At 41.2% G+C, this 15,134-nt stretch overlaps 1 protein-coding gene across 1 annotated transcript in view; it reads left to right on the plus strand.

Annotated features, from left to right (window-relative positions):
- Positions 1 to 15,134, plus strand: part of ARHGAP24 (Rho GTPase activating protein 24) — a 227,030-nt gene that overhangs the window by 113,529 nt on the left and 98,367 nt on the right. The window lies entirely within an intron of this gene.

Below are 15,134 nucleotides of genomic sequence, written 5' to 3' on the forward strand. Positions count from 1 at the left end.
CCCCTAAATACATGTGCCTGAGCAGACACACACTCCAGGCACCAGGTGGGGACTGAAAGACAACTAGAATATAGTTAATAAATCTAGTGGATAAATCTGTTAGAGGAGGGTCAGCATGGAATGGGCACTTCTTCCTAGAAGCAGCTAGGAAATTTTGAAAGCCAGAAAAAGCCCACTCATCTAACTGGAGCCCTGCAACCTAAAACCTGGGAGGCAACGTAATTCGTAGCTCACTGGAGAACTCGGAGTCAACGTAGAGCAAGCCAAGGTGGGAGATTGAATTATCTATAAAACCACCTGTGCAAAATTACTTGCTTTCTCCTTCCAAAAATGTAATAAACATATTTTAAAAATACAATTTTTCTTTTATTCTTGAAACATCAGTGACTGAAACAAATCAGTTAAAATTCTCAGTAATGGGGAGACAGTATTGTTGTGGGTCTCCTATTTCAATTAGTTGAACTTGTTCTGTTTAAGAAAACAGTGAAGCCAGGAAGCTTGGGAAATGTTAAGCCAGAATCCTCTTAGTTCCTGTTTAGAGAAGTGGTTGCTCTTCTAGGTTATTAAAAAGTGTCCAGAGCATCAACTGGGCATTTACTGTCTGAAGAGACTGGCAGTTAGTAACTTGTGAGCTTGAACTTAGAAGAGGTGAAGAGATAAAATTGTCTATCTGTGTTGATAGCATTATGTCTTCTGTTTTGTCTTCACAGGTCATATTGCCTGTAGTGTATGAAGACAGAAGTAGTTTACATGCGTTTCTAAAGACATCAAAATATGCATGCACTGGAATGCAAAAGATAATTAAAATATCACCATCTGCTACTTACTATAACTAATCAGTCCAGTCCCTGCAGATTTCTGAATCCCCTACTGACATTTATGGATTCCTTCTAATAAGGTTTTCAGTGAAAATGCCAAGATTGAGAGAAAACATTAAAAGTTTTAAACTCAAGTCATAATCAGAAAAATAATATGTACTGCATTTCTGTGAAAGACTGACAGAGCTTTTTAAAAATTATTTTCATAATGTCCCATACCCTTGTCTGCTAGTGCTCTCAGTGGAGAAGGACAGGAATTTGAAACTGTTCCTCTATCTGTCCTCTATTACTTTGCCCAGTGAAACCCAAGAGGTACTGTTGGTTTGCGTTTCCTGGATAAACAATTAAGAAAAATAGTGTCCATCTGTTGTTTATGAAAAAATTTGGATGGGAAGATGCTGATTTACACATGGTCAGAGAATGGATAAACTTTGTTTTGCAAGGGACATCAAAGAACAGCGCACCCTTGGGTCTGCAGCTGCCCAAGGAAGCTTTACACCCCAGCTAGTACTCGCCAGTAGCCTGTTTGTTTTGCTACTTGGCTGTTGCAGTCTCTGCCATTCGGTGGACAGCAGCACAAGTCAGCAGCAGGCCTGGGCAAGTGGGTGGGTTGCTCAGATTGTGCATGAAAATGTTAGTTTTGCATTTGGGACCTCTTTGAGATACTGGCAAGGGACAGTGATTCTGTTTTGCCTGTCCAACAGGACACATGGTACAACCTCGGTCTCTGGCAGAGGAGGTTTGTGGAAGAGTTGTTTATAACCTACACTGCCTCCACTTTTGAGGTGTCTCTTTTTTTTCCAGCACTTTGCTTCCATGCCATTCAATAAAGTGCAGTTATTTCTGTTATTTTTAATACTTCACATGCACTGTCTGGGAGCGTGCTACCAAGGAGTCTCAAACTCTTGTCGTGATGCTAGAGCCATGATTTGAACAGCAAAAAGTGATTCTTGGTACCTATGCTGAGATACTGTTGAAGTTAAATGAGAAGGTACTTTGTGTTTTCACACACACTACTTTTAATTGTCATTTGTCATTAATTTCTTCTTTACTTTTTTTCCTTTTTTTTGACCAATCACTCTCTCCTTTGCTATTCAGGGTGGCCAAATACTAGCAACCTGGGGCTGCCTAACAGCTGGAAGATGCCAGTGCTCTGAGGCTATGGAAAAGGCTTGGAAGCAGTGCTGACATTCATTGGGACTAATTTTGAAAACTTAAAATTATTGTGGGCGTACAGCATACTTGTTACGCCTAGCTTGCACCAGGTGGCATGAAGAGATGCAATTCAATGAGCCTGTTCTGTGAAAAGGTCACAAAATCAGCATGCGCTTTCACTGCATACTAAAGAAACAAGAAAACCTGACGCACTGCCAAGCTTTGCCCACCTGCATCCTTGGTACATGGTAGTATTGGTGCTGCTCATGTTTGTTAGGTATGGTTCCTGCTGGCATTTCTGTGCGTTTTGTACCTTACTGTATTTGTCCAAGTTTACAATTTCCCCAGGACATCAAGTAAATATTCTCTGTTTCTCTGATCAACTAGAAATCTGGCGTTAGCATAAGTTTGACAATCCTTTTGCTTAAGCAGTTAACTTTGAAGGCACTACCAGTTGTGTCTTCTTTTATGGGGATTTCATTTATGCTTAAAGAAAATACAATTTGGATTTATTTGTAGCTTGACTTGAAGTATTTCAAATGCACTATAGCATCCTCTGCTTTTATCTGCAGTTGAAGGTGAAAAGCTAAAGTTCTATTTTCAAAAGACAATAGTAATAAATTATAAAAATGTATATAGCATTTTTAGGAATCAGGAAATAGGGCATTATACAGCAAGAAGCAGCAGAAATGTGGGTTATCTAGTGTGTCACAACATTGTTCACATTAGACACCCACTTTGAAATATTTTCCATTAATTCCTCAGTGAGCAGTGCAGATGGGTGTTTTCCCATTGCTTTTTGAAAGTGGGTTGATATCACGTAAGGCAGTCCTGTTGTCTAGTCAGGCTGCTCAAATGAATTGTACACCAAAGTTTAGTTGGAAATTCTTGCCTTTCCTCTGGCATGAAGGGATTTCAACTAGTCGTTTTAGCTTTTAAAATATTTATTCAATATTACACAACATAAAATCTCCTAAAGACTTATGCTTCCTAGTGTGAATGTACAACCAGCCTAGCTGGTGCTGGCTGGGTGAGCGCAGTTTGGAGTCTGCATGGGCATCACTTGTTCCGCTGGAGTTTCTGTGGAGCTCTGCATTTCTCACTTCAATTGGCGACTGTTGTCTGCATGAGGAAATCCATCTATCCTTTCCCAGGCCACATCCTACTGGCATCTTGACAACAGAAAGCTAACAAAATGAAACGTTATACAGACTACCTCCTTTTCTGTGTGCTCTGAGAGCTAGGGATTTTACACAAACTCCAAATTTATTTCCTGAATTATTCTTGCAGTAGAGAAACTTAAGGCTAGATTTATGTTGAGGAATCCTGATCCCCTGGAAGGAGACCTTGTGGACATTGTAGGCAAGGAGCTGAGCCGGCATCGGCTGGACATTCTGGGGCAAGGAAGGCCAACTGCAGCCCAGGATGTTTTAGCAGCAGGGTAAGAGAAGGGTGCCTGGTCCAGTTTGGGCTCCCAGCACAAGGAAGACCCTGATATACTAAGTTGTTAGGGGGATGGCTGGAGCAGTGACAGAAGAGGAGAAGCTGAGGCAGGTAGCTCTTTTCAGCCTTGAGAACCTGAAGGGGAGTCAGTGTTGCTGTCTGCAGCTACATGATGGAGGAGAGTACAAAGGAGGGAAGAGAGAGATACAGAAATGCTTTTCCCCCCTCTCCCCTCAAATGAGCATTAGTATATTGTTCACTGCTTTTATAGCAGGCTTTTGATACCATGGGTAGTAGAAGAGGACTCTTGCCTCACAGGGATAAGGCAGAGGAGATGCATACGCTATTTTTTTGCACCAGTGTAATTGCTAGACGTTTATTTTGCTCCCTTCAAAGTAAGGCAGCCTAAATCCCACAGCAGCTCAGTACCTTCCCTCCTTCTTCCACTCTTACTTTCCCTTTCTGTCTAAGAGAGAGAACTTCAATTTGCATTCAGGGGGACAGCCCGCTCCACTTCAGTGCTTCCAGGGATCCTTCTGGGTATGCGCTGTGTGCCAGCTGGGGCAAGCTAGCAACAGGCATCCATATGGGAGGAATTTACATTGTCTGAGAGGCCTGAACACTGAAGTACTGTAAATGGTGTTTTCACACACTGCAGCTAATTCCCACAGTTTCCATTGCTTTAGGCTGTTGCTTCTGATGAAAAACAAACAGAATGGTCTGGGAGCTGAGGAATGTAGTCTGGAGCGAAGTCAGCACACGGCCTCTGCTGGAGTGTACAATTGGAGTCAGAAAGGGGACTGTGTAATGCCTGTACAAAGAGGGGTGTCTAAACACAGTGCTGAGCGCTCCTCAGTGTCAAGGCCGCAATTCTTAGAGGCTTTCAGAGCTTTAAGGACCCAGCAGGGTAATCCACTTCAGTAGCTGGATGCTTTACCCTGTCAGCAAATTGAAGTGATTCCTTGAAGGTATACTCAGAGCAAGTTTCAACACTGAGCCTGTAGAGTCAGTAAAGCAGTTTTCCAGTCATGAGTGAGTAAATGGAAATATTTGCTGTTGGGGAGTATTTCCCAAATTTCTTACTGAAGAAAATAACTCTGGTAGGGGACAGGGACTTTTTGGAAGTATGCTAAGCAAGCACAGTGAGCATACCATGTGGCTTTGTATTCTGTTAGGATGACCATGTATGTAATAATGCTGCAGCTTCTCCTTCATACTGCTGCCTACCTTTTGCTCAGGTCCTCATGTTCCCCTCTCTACACCTTGTCTTTCCTATAGCCTGTTGCTTGACTCCCCCTTTCAATTTGCATGCTGCATTTCCTCATGAAGTGAAATGTATGGGGCGGGGGGGGGAGTCTGGTTTGGACACTACTTAATAATTCTTCTACTGTGCATGGCACATGGTTCCAAATGGTGATATTGATGATTAGCACATGTTTATCACACCCACAAATAATTCTCTGATTCTTACACTGGACAAACTCAGCCTTTTTTGAGGCTGCCCTTGCACAGTAAAGTACCTTACCATGTGCAGCATCTAGGAATTTTTCCTTGACTAATTCTGCCAAACCTGTGGAAGTGCCCTCTTTATTCTGCATTCTGTCAAACTGACTTACTGTGGCTTAACATAAAAACTAATTGAGTATTTTTTTCCGTGAGCTGCTGGTGAACGTCAACCAAGTCATTCTCACAGTATCCAGTCACCTGTTGTGAAGAATTAACAGCGGGGTTTTTTTTGAGGAAACCCTTTTGTATTTTACTTAGATGCAAAAACAACTTTGTGCACTAAGAGCCTGTTGCCAGTGCTGCAAGGACCTTTCCATTCTTCCCTGTATAAAAATGAAGACAATCAAATGAAACTTTAAAAGAGTAAACTGTAGTCAGTGGAACTTTAAACAGTGCACATCTGCCTTTGGTTATTTGAGTGCTGGGAAATACAGGTAAACGTGCCTTCCTAGGTAAAATATCACACAAGGACCAGATTTTGTTGGGAAGTGAGTCATCAAGGTTCAGTTGAGTTTTCATGGTCAGTGTTGGCCAGTACCTGATCATCAGTGGCAATAGCTTTTTGAAACCCATGGATGCCCAAAGACCTGCAGAAGTTTTCTGATAGATATTATTAATGTGCCTGCACAGTCTTGCAGAAGGCTGCTTGTAAGCGAATGCCACAGACTTTGATAGTTCATACAGCTTGAACTGAGATGTGTGAGTCAGCCCTGGGCCCAAGAAGGAAATCAGTTTCTGGGTAATGACGTGATGAATGTTTCTGAGCTATCTGGGAATGCCATGGCCAGCACTCTCCCTTCACTCCCTCCGGGAAATGCTGTAGCTATGCGCATGCATGTCTGCCGTAGAGGTCAGGAGAAAGAAGTGTGTGCAGTTTTGACTTCTTTTCCTCCTTTGACTGCATTTTGGGAAAAGAAGGGGGGATATTTTGGTCGTGTTGACGGGATGAGATGTTACAGCTTAGTATTAACCACCAACATATAGGCTCCCAGTTTGTGAATATGATGTGAGCTCCCAGCAGGACTACATGGGCTTATATGACAAAGAATCCCTGGGGACAGAGTATTCAGTGCTCAGTATGTTCAGGAGTATTTCCCTTGTGACCTGTAGCGCTTCTCATTTTGGTCATGGTATTTGGAAACTTCATTTGAGGTCGCAGAGGTTCCCAAGCATTGTCTGCTTGGGATGGTCAAATTGTTCCAGGGTGCAGCTGCCACGGCAATAAGCAGTCTCTGTGTAGTGCTGGCCTTCTGTCCTTTTGTAGGGAAAAACAGCGGAACCAAAACCATGTTGCTCTGAGATAAGAAGAGTTTGTGCCTTGTACTACACTACCTCTATATTGTATACGCATCTGTAAAATCCCATTTTAATTCCGCCATGAGTGTAAAAGGGAATTCTGAAGAGGAATAATGCCTTGTATGTGTCTGGGAGGTTGAGTCAGTAATAATTACGTTTATGAAGTTGTTAATTTTTTTAGTTGGTAAGTTACCTCTCAGGAAAAGAGGATCCTGGCTTCCAAGCCCCTTGTCAGTGCTTTCCTCACAGCACTGCCCCCTCACAGCAGCTGGCTGACCACCCTCGACACACCTGGCTGCAAACTTAGTGTGTATACAAGGAAATAGGGGTGGGGTGGGGGGTGTCCAGTCTGGAAATCTCTGCTGAGAAAGTAGCTGGCTGTACCAATGCAGTTGCAAAGTGCATGAACCTCTATTTGTGATGGCATTACAGATCATGAGACTGAAAGTCAGTCACCAAAAAAACTGATTACATTATCTTGTATGTGCATGAAATAAATTTTGTAGTTTTCCAAAGTTAATGAAGACACAGAGCAGATCGAGGACAGTGGCATGCTCTCCGCTCCGGCATGTCTGTTCCCAGAACTGCTTCAGCTCTGGAGTTGTCATCGATGCAGCCATGGCAGGTCATACTAAACTGGTCCAAAAAAGGGGGAAGCTATCCACTTGTGAGACACATTTTTCCCATAAGCCCTAGACCTTTAATCCTAATAACTGTAAACAAACACTGGAAAAATCTTTTCATTTTCTTTTTTTTCCCTTCAAGTGTGGGAAGAGAAGTCCCACTCCTTAACCTTTGCACAACTACATATTAATCTAATTTCCTGCTCATCATGACCTAGTGATTTGGAAATTGCAAGTATGCTTAATTTGATTTTTCTTCCTATGTTTTTATGTTATGTTTTTGTTGTTTCCCCGATTCTTGTTTTTGGTTCAGTGCTGGTTCATTAAACTTCAGTCACAAATACCAGCTGGAGGCTATACAGCTTGTTGTCATTTCAGCTAATCAGACATTTGTAGATCAGAAGGGGTTATTGCATATGCATATTGAAATCTAGGGCTTTCTCCTATTGTTCCTTCCCTTTCTTGGGGGGCTTTGGCCAATCGCTGTTCTCTCGTTATGTTGGCTCACCAGGATACATACTCTTTAGAGAGCTTAGCATACTACTACTCTTTTTTTTTTCTAGCTGATTCAAAAAGCTGTGCCATCCTCTTTTCCCTGCTGCTGCTTTTGTCCTTGTGCAGTATTTTGAAAATTAGCATGGGTATACTGGCATGTCAGACTGCACCTTATGTTTTGCTGTGTTTTCGGACAGTAGGTATAATCCAACTATTGCGTCTGAGATACGAGAGAGCCAGTAGATCTATGCTCAGTCATATGTTTATTTTTTGTCTTTTATCACTTAATTGAAAAAAATAAGATGGAATTAAACAGGCGTGAGAAGAAAATTGTGTTTTGTATTCCTGTAAGAAATGCCGTAAGTTGCAGTTAAGCGGTCAGGCAAAATGGCAGTAGCTTGAGTGATCAGCAGCTGCCACTAGCTTGCTTTAAACCATTAAGAGCAAATGTTCAGATCTCAAGAGATGTTTTAACCTTCCCTTTGCAGAAATGTTCTGGGAAAATCAGAAACTTATGCTGCTTTAAATTAAAAAATAATAATAAACAAATTGAGATATGGGTTACGATGGGCAGTTGACACAAGTATATTTTTTAGAGACAAAACCACCAGAGGTGCACACCTCTCCAAAAAAGGGAAGGAGGTGAGGTTTTTTTCTCAGATATCTTCTATTTGCTAGAGGCTCCACAAAAAATGTTTGGTTTAAGCATAATATTAGCAAGACTTTGATTAGCACAATACCTTGAACTCCCTGCCACCACATAGCATAACATCTTTTCCCATGCCTATGTTTAATTGCTGCAAATACAGCAGTTCCCACGGCTTGTTATGAATTTTTTCCACTAAAATTGCTGAATCTTGGAATTCAAGCTCTCAGAAATTGCATCTGTGAAAGTAATGAATCTTACATCATAATAAATCCTGAGTGATTTGAGATCGCTTCCTTAACTGTTTTCCATCTTCTACCTTCCCTTGCAAGTTTTATTTTGTTTGACCTTTTTTGTTGTAGAACTTTGCTATCCCATCAACAAACAATACTCTTTTTTTCTGAAGACTTCATCACTTAGATTGGAAGGACGATGTCATCTCAAACACAGTTGATGTTTTGTTACTTTGTTTGCAATAGAAGGGTGCATTCTTCAAAACTTTGCACAAGTAAAAATATTTCTATAGGCCTTTTGACAGTCATAGTGGAGAAATTTACAGTTATGAACTTCTAATGACCAGCATGTACAACCCGAGTGTGCTGACACCGTGCTGTAAGGGAGCAGGCTGCCTTCACTAAGCTTCAATGGCTAAATTAGAAGAAAAGCAAGTGTAACTGACAACAGAAATTGAGCACAGCTAAATGACTTTTTTTTTTTTAAATCATACAAGACATTATTTTTAATAGAAAAGGTAACTTTGCTGGGGGCTATTTTAATAATATGATAGATGGTAATTTAGATTATCTCTCCATGTTCACATTGCTGCATATAGATATATATACTGAAAATTCAGTAGCCTTGTGGCTTCCAAAGGGTGTGACTGCATAAGCGGATCGCACTATAGCTGAGCAGTCTCTAAAACCTGAAGTTCAATAAATGTCTTGCTCCTCCAAAGGTTATGTACCAAAGAAAGGAAAAACTTAGGAAAATTGGCCTGACTTCTTTCAGAGAAATGCAGTGGTGTGGGGATATGCTTGTTCTTTCTGTGAAGTAAAACAAGACATCCCCGAGAGGTTACTTTGTCCTGTATTGATTTTTTTTCTGTTTTTTTTTTTTTATTTCCTTCTCCCTTAAAGTAAATAAGATCAACTTGATCTTTCTAAAACTTTTATTGGAAATCTTTTTCCCAGAGGTGACAAGTGTGTTCTGAGTTTCCAGTTAACAAAAAAGCCCCTTACTAATATCAATTAGTTAAATACCCACTGAAGTAGTGAAAAAACACAAATGAGTATCAAGCCTGTGAATGTATTATATTTCCTTCCCTTGTCCAGCACAAAGCAGGTGGTAGTTCAGATGTCTTGATAACTGCAGGCCTGGGAGGGACCTCCAGCAGCAGGTCAGTTAACCCTGTTGCAAAGCAGAACCCGCTCTGAGTCACCCTATGAGTCATCAGTCGCACAAGATAGCAGAGAAGTAGCGAGGGTGGGGACAGGCAGTGTCAGAGTATGTGGACTGCTGCTGGAGTACCCTGTTGCCCATTCTCCTCTTGACAAGGTGCTTTTCATCTCCCACCTTTTGGGAGCAGAGTCTGCAGTCTCTCCTTGCACATGCATTTGGGGCCCCTGCCCTTGCCTGGCTCCTTCATGAGGTTCAGCCCTCCTTGGACAGCCAGTGGTGTGTGCATCCTCTGCACCCAGGAGCATTTTGGGGGAAGATACAGATGGTTTTTAGAGATATAGGGGGATGTTAGAACCCTTTCACAAGGCATTTGCTTATCCGGTACAAGATCAAAACAACACAATGATGATCTGAGTTCATTTTACTTACAGCTACATTTGAGGAGTGCACTGTAACATATGTGCTCTATACATTATCCAAAGAAATTGCTGCTCAGCTATTTCCCAGCAAGGGTAATTCCTCTGTTAACAGACATTGATTCAGACAGTCATCCCTATGTCAAAGCTAGGACAACTGGACGCACATCTACTTAGAAGAATTATCTTTAGCTCTGTTATTAGATTAGCAAATAAATAATAGCTTTAGAATGTTTTTGAAAGAACAGATTATACAGGGAGCAAAACTGGGTACCATGCCACTTACTGCAGATGCATAATGTTTCAAGTGATCCATCTGCCCTTAGTGCAAATAGATATCACATTAAAATAGAGGAAGATTACATTTGTAATTGCTCAACATTTATCTTTTTCTTGAAACATTTATGATTCATGAAACATTTATACTCATTTATGCTAAGAAGCAAGTAGAAAATAAGTGATTGCACAGGGTCTTAGTTTTCTGAGATAGAAGTACACAGTTGTGTTCAGTAAACTTGAAAATGAAGGAATAATTTACCAGCTGTCTTAGAGAGATGTGGGCATCTCAGCATTACCTCCTATTCTTCTGCAAAAAGGTATTCCATCTTCTCTAAGAGCTGACTACAGTTGGATTTTGTCAAAAAGTAGCTAAGAATAAGTGCTTAATAAGGAAGGAATTACTGCTGGTGAAATTATGCATAGACAATAACCAGTCCCTAATTCATCAGGGAACTTACTCCATGTTCATTTCCTTTATATTGGCCCTTAGTGCGCTAGCTTTGAGCAGAAAAAAAAAATTACTGCGTGTATAGGGCACAACTATGGATCCACAATGGCAGAGTAACTGGTGGTCTGTGAATCCCCAGTCTACGTCTGGAGCACTGACTTGCTCCCTTATGGCGATGGAGCAGGGTTGGACCAGCCTTTTAGTCCTGCCCTTTTACATTTTAATCCACCTGCCCGTGAACTGCTCATCTCCAGGCTCCCTCAAAAGGAAACTCTTTCCTGGGCTGAAAAGAAATCCATTGTGTGTTTTCCTTGTATGAGCTAATAGTTCATTTCCCCTTTCATTGTGTTGTGGGCATGGCAAACCACACCTGCTGAAGTGAAGGGAGGCTAGGGCGAAGCCAAGGCAGCTCTGATGGTAAGCAGTATCTTAAAACCCATGTGTGAGAGAACCTTCAGAAGGAATCTGCTCATTCAGCTGTTCTGTGTAAGTGCGTGCTTAGGTAATGTCAAATGACTTGGTATTTGCTGGTTTCCAGCCAAGTATGAGCAATGGGATGCTCCAAGGTGGGTGTAAAAGGAAAAAGAGAAGTTGTACAGTAATTTTATAAATTTTGCAGGATCAATGATGTTAAAAGATGCTGAAGATGCTTTCAGATCATTTTGAGGTTTTGTTCCTGTTCTCTTTGCACCTTCCCTAGTGCTATGAAGTATAACTTTACATTTACAGCTTGTCAATCTCCTTAGCATGGGCCCAGGTTGTTTTTCAGCCTCTTATCTTTTAATATTCACTTGAAATTAAGTGAGCCACTTACTGCCTAATTGCTTTAATTTGTATACTGATAAACTAAAGTGATGGTAACTGAGTTTGAAAAGCTCTCTGAGCAGTTCTTGTGGAAGACAGGTAATATCTCTGTTCACATTGCTTTCATAAACTATAGTTGTTCTCATTGTCTTAGAGCATCTCAGATTCAAAGAGCTTTTGCACAGAATCACAAAAATGAGAAAATTTGCTTACTCAGCCTGGAGTGGTCTTTGTTCAAACAGGCAGGTCGCTAGTAAGAGAGGATTGTACTTCTGCACAGTGCTTCCTTTGCAACTTGACAGCCTTGACTGTTTCTTTTGCCCTTCTTCATTGTGTGGCTGACCCTGCAGAATTCTTGTGTGCCACTGGCTCTTTGAACAGTGTTTTGAGATAAAACTGTTCACTGTGATATATTGCATATTTTAGTCTTTGGAAGTGTAACTTCCCTAGCTAGAAAAGAAAATGTTACCCAATCAAAATGTAGTATTTTCTTACACCAATTCAGATGATCTGCACCATAAACAGATCATAGGGTCACATTTGCTTTAAACAGTTGTGTTGTCCCTTTGACATTGCTGGCAATTATTTTGCCTTCATTGGTAACTGCATTGCTTTTTGTAATGTAAATGTTTCAAGAGTTTTGGAGAGGGACTTTCTACAAAGGCCTGCAGTGATAGGACAAGGGGTAATGGCTTTAAACTGAAAGAGGGTAGATTTAGATTAGATGTAAGGAAGAAGTTCTTCACTGTGAGGGTGATGAGGCACTGGAACAGGCTGCCAGAGAGGTGGTGGATGCCCCATCCCTGGAAGTGTTCAGGGCCGGGTTGGATGGGCCTTTGAGCAACCTGGTCTAGTGGAAGGTGTCCCTGCCCATGGCAGGGGGGTTGGAACTAGATGATCTTTAAGGTCCCTTCCAACCCAAACCATTCCATGAGAAGTGTTTCATTAATGTGGTTCAATGCCTGGGGCAAAAGCTTGCTGGCACCTCTGCCCTCCCTTGTCCAGATCTGCTCTGCACAGAGCAGGTTGATCATGCACGTGTTGCACCTCTGGTTTGGATGCCAGGGTGCACCGTGAGACTCTTCTGTGCACCTGCAGATTTCGCTTTGCCCTGGATGCTCTTGATGCCAACAAAATGTGGATTATGATACAGGCCTTCCCATGTGTTAGCCAAGCCAATCTCCAAGTTCTTTTTTCCTGTCTTAACTCATGACTGTAGTTTTTCCATGGGAATCCTGAACAGATAATATGAAAGAAAATGTGGAGAAAGGCTTATTTAAAATTAAGGCATGCTTTTCATCATTAAAGGTTTTTCTCCTGAAATGTTAAAAAAGGCTACCTATAATCATATGATGTTTTCTCAAAGCAAATGACTTTCACCAAGAAACTTGGCTTATGCTGTCCTCTAGAGCAGCCAAGGGAGAGGTAATATTTACCAGATTTGACATGAGAGATCCGTAGGAATGTAAATAGAATAGTCCTTCAAAAGACACAGTAGTCAGAGCAATCATCCTGCAGCTTTGACAAATTTACTAACATCTGTTCTGGTGCCATTTCTGCTGTACAAGCCTGCTATTAACCATGGAGAGGAAAGGGTTTTAATTAAATGAGCAGATTTACATGTTAAACTTTGATAAGATTGTGCCATCTGGGTGGATTGTATTTGCAATTCTCTCCACAGCTTTTTAGATTTAGGGTATACTTAGTGATGCCCCGGTTATTCTCAGGAAGATGCATCGACCCTAGAGCACTGGGGTTACTAAGCCAAAGTGTCAGGCTGTATTTGTAACAAGATGTATATTGCAGCATCTCATTTCCGAGCTGCATAATTTTTCTTTTACAATTTTGGTTTTGCTATTAGGTCTTGTTTTGCTAATGCATCACTACCTAGTGGTAGCCGTGACTGCTACTGTAGATTTCAGGTAGTACAAGATATAAAAAAAATATTTACCCTAACTAAACCTCAGTTAATAGATAGTCAGTATGGGCCACAATTTAAGAAACATTTAAAATGTGCTTTAACTAATGCCACGTTGTTGATGCTTTGTCTTGGCCAGCTGCTTCCATTCCTCAGGGTCGATGAACGGTGTGGCTGGTGGAGAGGCAAAGTCTGATGCTGGGGAGCTACTGCCAACAAGAGACTGCATTTTAACTGGCAGTATAGTATGGGAGGCTGTGCAGGAGCCACCTGTGCGGTGTTGCTGTGCCACACTGGTACAGCCACTATCAGTGAGGGTTTCAGACAGGCCAGAACAGCTGTGAAATGGAGATTAATAAAAAACCACATTGTTCATCTGTTTATTCCCTGCTAGCAGCATGTCGCTGGGTTTGTACCAAATAGCTCAGGAGAAGATTGCTCTTAATTCAGGTGGAAATTGATAAGTAAAATTTTGCAGTGCTTTAAATGCATAACGTGCTGAGTGTATTCAGCTTATACTTTAGTATTTGTCATCCTTCAACTTGTAATAGATTAGAGCAGGCTGTTTAGAGATGCAGCTATAAATAAAAGGCTTTTATAGGTTCAGAGAAAATCTTTATACAGTTTAATTGTGTAGACAGTTTCAATTCCCAGGAAGGCCAAGAGGGAAATCAATTGATAATTTTAATCCAGAATCAATTTTATTTAAGTTTTCAAATGTGCTGATCTAACTTTTTCATGCAACAGTCTGTTTCTGCTGAAGTAGCAAGTGCATTGTGGCTGGTGTATTACTTGAATTGGGCTCCCCCTTATACAGAGCTGAAGAAGCAGGTGAGCAGATGAAGCCTTTTGGGAGCTGGTACTGGTCTGCCAGCACTCTTGTCTCTGAGTGACATTACCTTCTTTCTGCTGCAATATATGAGCTGATGCTAAAAGGTGCTGTTGCAAAATGCTGCCTGCTTCCTGCCTTTTCAGCTGCAGGATGGTGTCTCAAATGTTGCAGGAATGTAAAGGAAAGGATTTGTCAGGACTTGAAGACGTTTAAATGTCTGAAAAGGTCTGAAGGACTGTATGGGAGGCTATGGATAAAATCTAGTAGTCTGGGTAGAGTGCAGGAAAACAGCTTCAGGCTCTCTTCCCTGCTAATGGCACTTGGTAAAAATAGTAGATTTTACTTTTGTTTTTATGTATCCATTTTCTTCAAAATATAAGAACTAGGAACTAGGTTGTCTTTGACCAGCTAGGCCACCTTTTATCCAAGAGGTAGCAAGCTTCCTAGCAAATGCCCATGACTTGCACTGGTTTTTGTCTCAGTTTTTGCATAATCACTGTAACTGCAGGAATTTGTGGAGCTGTTTCAGTTTGTTTGGAGGAAGGATGTCAACTAAGACAGGTGTGTTTGTAAATCATCATGATGCCAGACTGTAGCTCATCTCCATGGAAGGACACCAGGGTTTTTTAAGTGCTGTTAGTCTGGCTGTAATACCATGCCTGTGTACACATTTTTGTCTCTGGGTAGGCTTTAAAAAGGAAGCAATATGAGTGTCAAATGAAGAAGTCATGTGCTACCAGATGTAGGTACAAAGCCAAGGAAAGGGGTAGAGAAGGATACACCAAATAAGGGAAATTTATGCTTCTGATAGCGAATACACATCTGCAGTTTGGAACATGCTCCATTTGTAGTATTAATGAGAAATTCGTGTATGCTTTTGAAGTACTCTTAGTCCAGTTGAAATTATTTAAAGGATTTTTACAGGACTTAACATACCCTGTGCATTACACTATGCCTGAAGGCTGCCACTCACAGTACAACTGCACTGGTTGGAAAAGTTTTTGTTATCTATCCTTCAGTAAATAGTATTGGCTGTTTCCAAATGTTATTAAACAGT

This window comes from Buteo buteo, chromosome 1 (genome assembly GCF_964188355.1).
Source record: "Buteo buteo chromosome 1, bButBut1.hap1.1, whole genome shotgun sequence".
NCBI classification, from domain to species: domain Eukaryota; kingdom Metazoa; phylum Chordata; class Aves; order Accipitriformes; family Accipitridae; genus Buteo; species Buteo buteo.